This window comes from Haliotis asinina, chromosome 15 (assembly GCF_037392515.1).
Source record: "Haliotis asinina isolate JCU_RB_2024 chromosome 15, JCU_Hal_asi_v2, whole genome shotgun sequence".
NCBI classification, from domain to species: Eukaryota; Metazoa; Mollusca; class Gastropoda; order Lepetellida; family Haliotidae; genus Haliotis; species Haliotis asinina.
The window spans coordinates 30,818-39,626 of NC_090294.1; the positions used below are offsets into that span (position 1 = coordinate 30,818).

Consider the following 8,809-nt stretch of genomic DNA (forward strand, 5'->3'; position numbering starts at 1 on the left):
CCCTAACCGCATCCGTTCACTTCATTTCTGGTGCTAACCCTAACCCTTGCCCTAACCGCATCCGTTCACTTCATCTATGGTGCTAACCCTAAGTCCTGCCCTAACCGTATCCGTTAAGTCCATTTGCGTTGCTAACCCTAAGTCCTGCCCTAACCGTATCCGTTAAGTCCATTTGCGTTGCTAACCCTAAGTCTTGCCCTAACCGTATCCGTTAAGTCGATTGGTGGTGCTAACCCTAACTCTTGCCCTAACCGTATCCGTTCACTCCATTTGTGGTGCTAACCCTAACCCTTGCCCTAACCGTATCCGTTAAGTCGATTGGTGGTGCTAACCCTAACTCTTGCCCTAACCGTATCCGTTCACTCCATTTGTGGTGCTAACCCTAACCCTTGCCCTAACCGTATCCGTTAAGTCGATTGGTGGTGCTAACCCTAACCCTAACCGTATCCGTTAGCTCGATTTCTAGTGCTAACCCTAACCCTTGCCCTAACCGTATCCGTTCACTTCATCTATGGTGCTAACCCTAACTCTTGCCCTAACCGTATCCGTTCACTTCATCTACGGTGCTAACCCTAACTTCTGCCCTAACCGTATCCGTTAGCTCGATTTGTGGTGCTAACCCTAGCTCTTGCCCTAACCGTATCCGTTCACTTCATCTATGGTGCTAACCCTAACTCTTGCCCTAACCGTATCCGTTCACTTCATCTACGGTGCTAACCCTAACTTCTGCCCTAACCGTATCCGTTCACTCCATTTGTGGTGCTAACCCTAGGTCTTGCCCTAACCGTATCCGTTCACTTCATCTACGGTGCTAACCCTAACCCTTGCCCTAACCGTATCCGTTAAGTCGATTGGTGGTGCTAACCCTAACCCTAACCGTATCCGTTAGCTCGATTTCTAGTGCTAACCCTAACTTCTGCCCTAACAGTATCCGTTCACTTCATTTCTGGTGCTAACCCTAACCCTTGCCCTAACCGCATCCGTTCACTTCAATTCTGGTGCTAACCCTAACTTCTGCCCTAACCGTATCCGTTCACTTCATTTCTGGTGCTAACCCTAACTTCTGCCCTAACCGTATCCGTTAACTCGATTTGCGGTGCTAACCCTAACCCTAACCCTAACCCTTACCGTATCCTTTAACTTCATCTGTGGTGCTAACCCTAGCTTTTGCCCTAACCGTATCCGTTCACTCGATGTGCGTTCTTAACCCTAGCTCTTGCCCTAATCTTAACTTCGTTTAAGGTGCCAGCCCTAGCCCTAAAAGAGGTCTACAGCACCGGGAGTTCCCAGGCGGTCACCCATCCAAGTACTATCCCGGCCCGACAGGGATTCACTTCGCGGACCAGACGAGAAGCGGTGCTTTACCAGTAGGATGGTCAGGGAGGACTTAAGGAAAAGTAGAAAGTATTTTGGAGACGTGCCCAAAAATGAAAGAAAAGAGTGCCAAACAAAATACGAAACAGCGCGAGGCACACTATGCCAAACACCACGCAAAATAGGTTCCAACAACGTACTAATAACAATAAACAATACTGACACTGGAAACCAAAACGTTTCGACAGATGAAAAAAATGGGGACTACTTTATATCACCGACGGCCCAGGGATACATGACAGAATGTGTCATAAGTTTCCCCGACATTTAATGAAAAATAGATAAAAAAGTATAATATATACACAATGATGACCATTAAAGTGACATGTTATGACGCTTTCATTTCATTAGTCCCCAATGACCGTTTTCAGCACCGTGTCCTTCGTGCTATTTGATTCCGAGAGCAGCATCAAGGAAATGTATCACCCCTTAAGAGCAGACGAGAGTGTGCAGGAAAGCGCAAGGACGATTATCGCGCTCTCCTACAGCACTGGCGCTGTTTCCCCTACACAGAGGCAAGTGGTACACGTTTATTCATGGGAGTATGGATAGCTGTGGAAACCGAAAAGGTAAGAATACAGTGACTTGCTTGTGACAAATGCTGTGGTCATGTTGGATCTATACCGAGCCCATGTTGTATGTTGCATCTACAGGTAGGCATGTTCATGTGGTATGCCCTGCCTCCACTTTCCCTCCATCACTTTTCCCTTCCTGTTTCAGGAATTTTCAGAGATACCATATCATGATATACATCCCATGCCTTTAGCCAACAGCACATTTTCTTTTCAGCTTGTGTTTTATTCCTTTTCCACGTTAAATTTTACAATAATTATGGAGTATGAAATGATGTACGAGAGGACAAATACAAACTGTTCTTTCTCTGACTTGTCTGGTACAATAACTCAGAAGTCAGTGTACTCATGCCTGCTCTTATTGTTTACAAGGGGGATAAGTGTCAGAAATAAGCTTCAAATGGACATAATGTCATTTGACCTTCGCTTATAGCTACTGTGTTTGCACAGTACCAATTTCAGTCAGTGCCTTTGGGCTGTTCTGTATTTTACACATTGTGCAGGGGGTTGAGGTTGATGTGCTCTTGTGCGCTGGTTTGCTCAGCACCATGTGCAACATCAAGCATGTCACAATAATGCAACAAAGCAAACCTGACCACTGAAAAATGCATATTATCATAATGATAGAATAATGCTTTAACCCTGGGACATACACACTTCAATAGAATGGAGCTCTGTGATGCCTCATGTTAAGGTGTAAATGTGTTTTGCTTATTTCATGTTGATCTTTCAACACTACTTTCTTGATAGACCATGTATTGCAGCAGTGTTTGTGAATGATAGGGGTACTTTTCCAGGCAAACCTGTATGAGGTGATGACTGCAAAATCACAATGTTCATTATTATTTTACTATCAGCTGTGCACGAAATAAACCGAAAACCAATCCAGACATTCGTAGTACGGGTCATTTTCAAATGTTACCAGTCCCCAAAGGATGTAACCAGACACCCAGACATGGTGATTTTACTCATATGTATGCAACATGTATCTAAAGTTCTTGCCAGATGATTGGGCTGGCCCATTTAGACTGTCTGACAGAAATATTGTCCCTTTTGGGCGGTTGGACAGGCTTTTCTTCCATACCTGGCTATAAACAAATATTTGAGGAGCCACAGGCCACATGCAAATGCATGCTGACATGAATCAATTTGCCTTGCCACTTGTTAATGGTACATATGTTCAGTTTAGCTCATGATGTTGTGCTGCAATACTTGACTTGTACTTATGACTAATGGAAAAAATGATCTCATGTACAGCATGATGACTGCAGTATACAGTGTATCTGACCATGCAAATGATACGTGGTACACACACTGTGAAGGCAAATCTATCACCCTTCAATGCAGTTCATAGAACGACTTCAGTTCTGGCATGGTTGATATATTCCTAACAAAATGCTAAGTAACACACATTTTTGGTCTCATTACATTTTCATTTATTGGAAATGCAAATCATGGGATGTTGTAATCGGAAGCTAAAAGATATATATTCATGATGAAGAAAAGGAAAGGAAATGGGATTGAGCAATATTAGACTTGCAGATGATCAAAAGCATTTAATCATGAAAACAGTTGTGCAAAATGTGCTCCACTGATGGAGAAAAATGTGAACATTTAGTGTGAGGTTAGTTTTGGACAGTGGTGTGGTGTTCACTATCTGATAGGACCACCAGGAGCACAAATGCATGCTTCCAGAAGTCTTTGCATTGACGAAATGAGCCTTAAAAGTTGTTGTGGCTGAATCATGAATGTTCTGCCATTCTCTCTGTAACGCCTGTTCAAGGTCATCCAGAGTCTAGGGATTGACCATGTTCACAAGAAACACAACTTCACATAATACCCCAAGCATGTTCATGGGGATTAGAATGAAGTCCCCTTGCAGGTCTGTCCACAGCTGTGATGTTGGTGATCTTAACAACATCATTAACAACTTTTTCTCAGGCATTTGAACCAAGGACATGCATTTTTATCCACAAAAATGAAGTTAGAACAGGCTTGCTGTATCAGACCAATGATTTCCAATGATCAGGGTGCATGTTTGAAGAGTGGAGCTAATCCATGTCTCACATTTTGAATGTGTTTCCTCAGAGTGGTTGTGTACAGGTGATGTTGTCAATGTCAACAGATACATAAAATTGACATGAAATTTTATACAGGGTTGTTGAATAAGACAAATGATTACAGGTAGGTTTACACCAGTCAGGGTGCATGTGTGAAGAACGGAGCATGTTCACGTCATAGAGTTGTGTAATTTTACTCAGGGTGGTTGTGTTCCGGTGATGTTGTCAATATCAAACGATACACAAAACTGACATTCACAAAAGAATTGTTTGTTCTTTGAATATTTATCTTGAAGTAATATTTTGGCAAAAATGGCTTACCAGGTTGATAAAGATATTACAATGGAATTACTTGTTGCTTTATTTTTGGTGAAGAGTATACTTAACATTCGGATTCAGAGTTCTGAACTAGATATGTACTTGTGATTCCTGAATTTCCACCTCCTACATTAAAGACATTTGTATGTATAAATGTAATTACATCAATGTTCTCATACAGGATGTATTTCGAACATATGAATTATGCAAGATAGAAACTTTACAACTAATTCCACAGGTGTTTTAACGTGATGACGCAATTCTCCTTTTCAGTTGACCTGGTGAGACCGACAGAGTTTATGCATGAAGTGTAGAATGTGTGAGGTTTCATGCTGGTTAGATAAAAAGGTCTTTGCCTCCACCAACAATGCATGTACATTTTATGATCAAAATCTTGTGCCCAGTACACTAACTTCTATACATAGTGACAGCTACAAAGGAGTGAAGGGAAATACAGCATCATAGATGAGGGCCAATGAGCTCCTGTATAGCCACTTGAACCATTCACTAGGATAACTCCCAATAGACAGACACCCAATTGACAGACAGTGGAATGACAGACACTAAACTAGAACATTAATTACAGGAACCACTATGGGTACAATGGACCAGTGTAACCTCTAGTGAGTAGAGTTGGGTGAACGTGAAACCGATTCATTACTGAGAAGTTTGAATGGCTGCAAACAGAACTTTCTTGTGATTAAAGGATAATCAATGTTCTGTTCTAAAAATATTTTTACTATTAATTACTATCAAATATAAAAACAAGTTTGTCACTAAGAAGTATTACTGGTTATATTTAGTGATACATATTTTGTTTACTGAAGAAAAATGAAGAACAAATTATCCAACTTAGAAAAGAACTCTCCCACTAACAGAATATGTACTAACACTTTGTTTAAGAGATATAGATCTGTACATATCGGAAAACACTAGGATTTTTAGTAAATGAGTAACCTGTATTGCCATATAAGAAAAGATTAATACCAGTCACTATTCTCATTTTAACAATACTTTCTAAACAGTCTAAGAGTTTATGTCTTTGTGCCCAGTTACCACAAGCTGCTTGGGAAGTCTGTGTTCCCTATGAACCAGTCTGTAGTGTTTGAGCGTTTGAATCTAACATGGTGCTGGTGTGTTTCAGCACCCTTGCGTTATGCTTTTCTTCACAATGTTTCATTTCACTCAAACTCAGAGACTATTGAATAAGTTGCTTCACTTCAAGGCCTAAGATGTTGTTTAAAGTGCCCATGAAGAGCTCCCATACTTTTTGCTTGCAATAAACATACAAGTCTTGAGTATCTGAAGGCTGTATGCAATTGTCAGGAGTGCCTATTAGTGCAGAAATTCTGCTGAAAGTACTTCTTAAGAATTTGAGGTACATATCACAAAATGTACATATTTTTACATAGCTGACATGAAACCATATGGCCAAAAACTTCCTGTGTGCGGGTTCAGTAGGTACTTGAAACAGATATGATTACAGTCATGTTACAAGATTGACTATAAATTTAGAACAGACACAAATGAGACTTGCAGAAGCTCAAAACAAACTGATTGATGTAATACAACAGAGCATATAGCATTTCAGCAGCCAAACTGTTGCAGATGTAATTGAAGGAAGTAGGACTGTGCTTCATTACAATACCATTATGGTGAGAATGTTATAGCCATTGGCATTGAAGAGGTTTGGGTTTATTTATGACACCAATCTTTAAATAATCAGTTCTGCATTACCTTTAATTTGTGAAGGATATGGAAAGGCAACAACTGACATGACAGATGATGTTTCCACAACTTTATTCAATTCTTCATAGATTACATTACATGAGTGTAAAATTCAGTTGAGCAACTAACTTGAGGCACTATAGCTCACCTTTACTGTGTGGTCAGAAATGTGCATGTGTGTGCATGCGTGCGTGTGTGTGCTTGTGTGTGTGTGTGTGTGTGTGTGTGTGTGTGTGTGTGTGTGTGCTGTTAATTCAACTTGTAAGTAATGGCTGCTTGGCCAGATAATACCATGATTGATATGGTAAACAGTCATCCGAGCCGTGAGATGAGAATGACACCCCAAGCAGCAATGTGTCGTCACCTCATACATTAAGCCCCATCTTAAGAGAAACACTGGAAGTTGGGAACCAATTCTAAACATACCAGCAGGGTTGTTCACATGCTACGCAAATATACAAGGTAAATAAAGTAGGGGATATTCTGTTTAGTGCTGAAAGTATGAACTGGACACCACACAAAATGACTGTAATACCCAACTTTACTCACGGTGGAAACTATATGTGTCACTTGGCAGCCTTATGAACAAAGTTTGAAATGTCGTGGTTGTCAGATTTAACACATTTAAGGTGGTGTTACATAAATGAACAATCTGCACTGCATTTACTTGTATTTCACAAGCGTGTAATTATGGCCATTGTTTTCATGTGTTTTCTAGCATGCATGTGTAACATGAAAATTATGCTGTGATTGTCAGACATGCATTTCAATAGCTCTCAAATGTCATATGACCAGGGTTAGGTTTGTCATATATTTAGTGCTCATAAATGTAGTTGGTAATGAGTAAATAGAGTATTACAAGATTGACACTACTTCAACATGTATTTCAATGGTTTTGAATTACAACTGTGACATGTGGTTCATGAACATGTCTAACCATACCCTAAATGTACTGAGATCAGTAGAAACACATGGCGAAGTGATACCCATGATTGAGCATGACTATCAACGTGCAGGTCTTTCCTGACATGCTGTATGTTTAAAAGGTAAAAATATTAGGTGTATTGGCGAAAGCGATATGTATGGTAAATAGTGTGGATGTGCTGGTGTGTCAGAGGGATAGGGTGTGCGATGGTGTAGGCCAAGGGTGGGGTGGTGGCGGTGTGTTGGTGGTTGGTTACTGATAAGTCTTTCTGATCAGAGGGCAATATTGGTAATACTTTTTGTAATGGAAATTACATTACCATTAAAATAACCGACCTTCGGTACACTTCCTGTGTATGAGAAGCAAGTGCTAAATTACAACAAACACAGACAGATGTGTACACACAGACATGAACCAATAGGTCATTAATTTCAGCACACACTTGTACACATGTATAAGTTATGCAACTGAACATTAGCCATACTTTCAAAACAGATGATTAGAATGTATTACTGATTCCCCGTGTATCTTACTGCTGTAAATATTTAAACCTGCACACACTTGTACACGTGTGTAAGTTATGCAACTGAACATTGGCCATACTTTCAAAACAGATGATTAGAATGTATTACTGATTCCCCGTGTATCTTACTGCTGTAAATATTTAAACCTGCACACACTGGTACACGTGTGTAAGTTATGCAACTGAACATTGGCCATACTTTCAAAACAGATGATTAGAATGTATTACTGATTCCCCGTGTATCTTACTGCTGTAAATATTTAAACCTGCACACACTTGTACACGTGTGTAAGTTATGCAACTGAACATTAGCCATACTTTCAAAACAGATGATTAGAATGTATTACTGATTCCCCGTGTATCTTACTGCTGTAAATATTTAAACCTGCACACACTTGTACACGTGTGTAAGTTATGCAACTGAACATTAGCCATACTTTCAAAACAGATGATTAGAATGTATTACTGATTCCCCGTGTATCTTACTGCTGTAAATATTTAAACCTGCACATACTTGTACACGTGTGTAAGTTATGCAACTGAACATTAGCCATACTTTCAAAACAGATGATTAGAATGTATTACTGATTCCCCGTGTATCTTACTGCTGTAAATATTTAAACCTGCACATACTTGTACACGTGTGTAAGTTATGCAACTGAACATTAGCCATACTTTCAAAACAGATGATTAGAATGTATTACTGATTCCCCGTGTATCTTACTGCTGTAAATATTTAAACCTGCACATACTTGTACACGTGTGTAAGTTATGCAACTGAACATTAGCCATACTTTCAAAACAGATGATTAGAATGTATTACTGATTCCCCGTGTATCTTACTGCTGTAAATATTTAAACCTGCACATACTTGTACACGTGTGTAAGTTATGCAACTGAACATTAGCCATACTTTCAAAACAGATGATTAGAATGTATTACTGATTCCCCGTGTATCTTACTGCTGTAAATATTTAAACCTGCACACACTTGTACACGTGTGTAAGTTATGCAACTGAACATTAGCCATACTTTCAAAACAGATGATTAGAATGTATTACTGATTCCCCGTGTATCTTACTGCTGTAAATATTTAAACCTGCACATACTTGTACACGTGTGTAAGTTATGCAACTGAACATTAGCCATACTTTCAAAACAGATGATTAGAATGTATTACTGATTCCCCGTGTATCTTACTGCTGTAAATATTTAAACCTGCACATACTTGTACACGTGTGTAAGTTATGCAACTGAACATTAGCCATACTTTCAAAACAGATGATTAGAATGTATTACTGATTCCCCG

General features: G+C 39.6%; 1 pseudogene; it reads right to left on the reverse strand.

The window, feature by feature from the left end:
• Positions 1-1,265: 1,265 nt before the first annotated feature.
• LOC137266502 (5S ribosomal RNA) lies at positions 1,266-1,384 on the reverse strand (annotated as a pseudogene).
• Between the last annotated feature and the right edge of the window lie 7,425 nt (positions 1,385-8,809).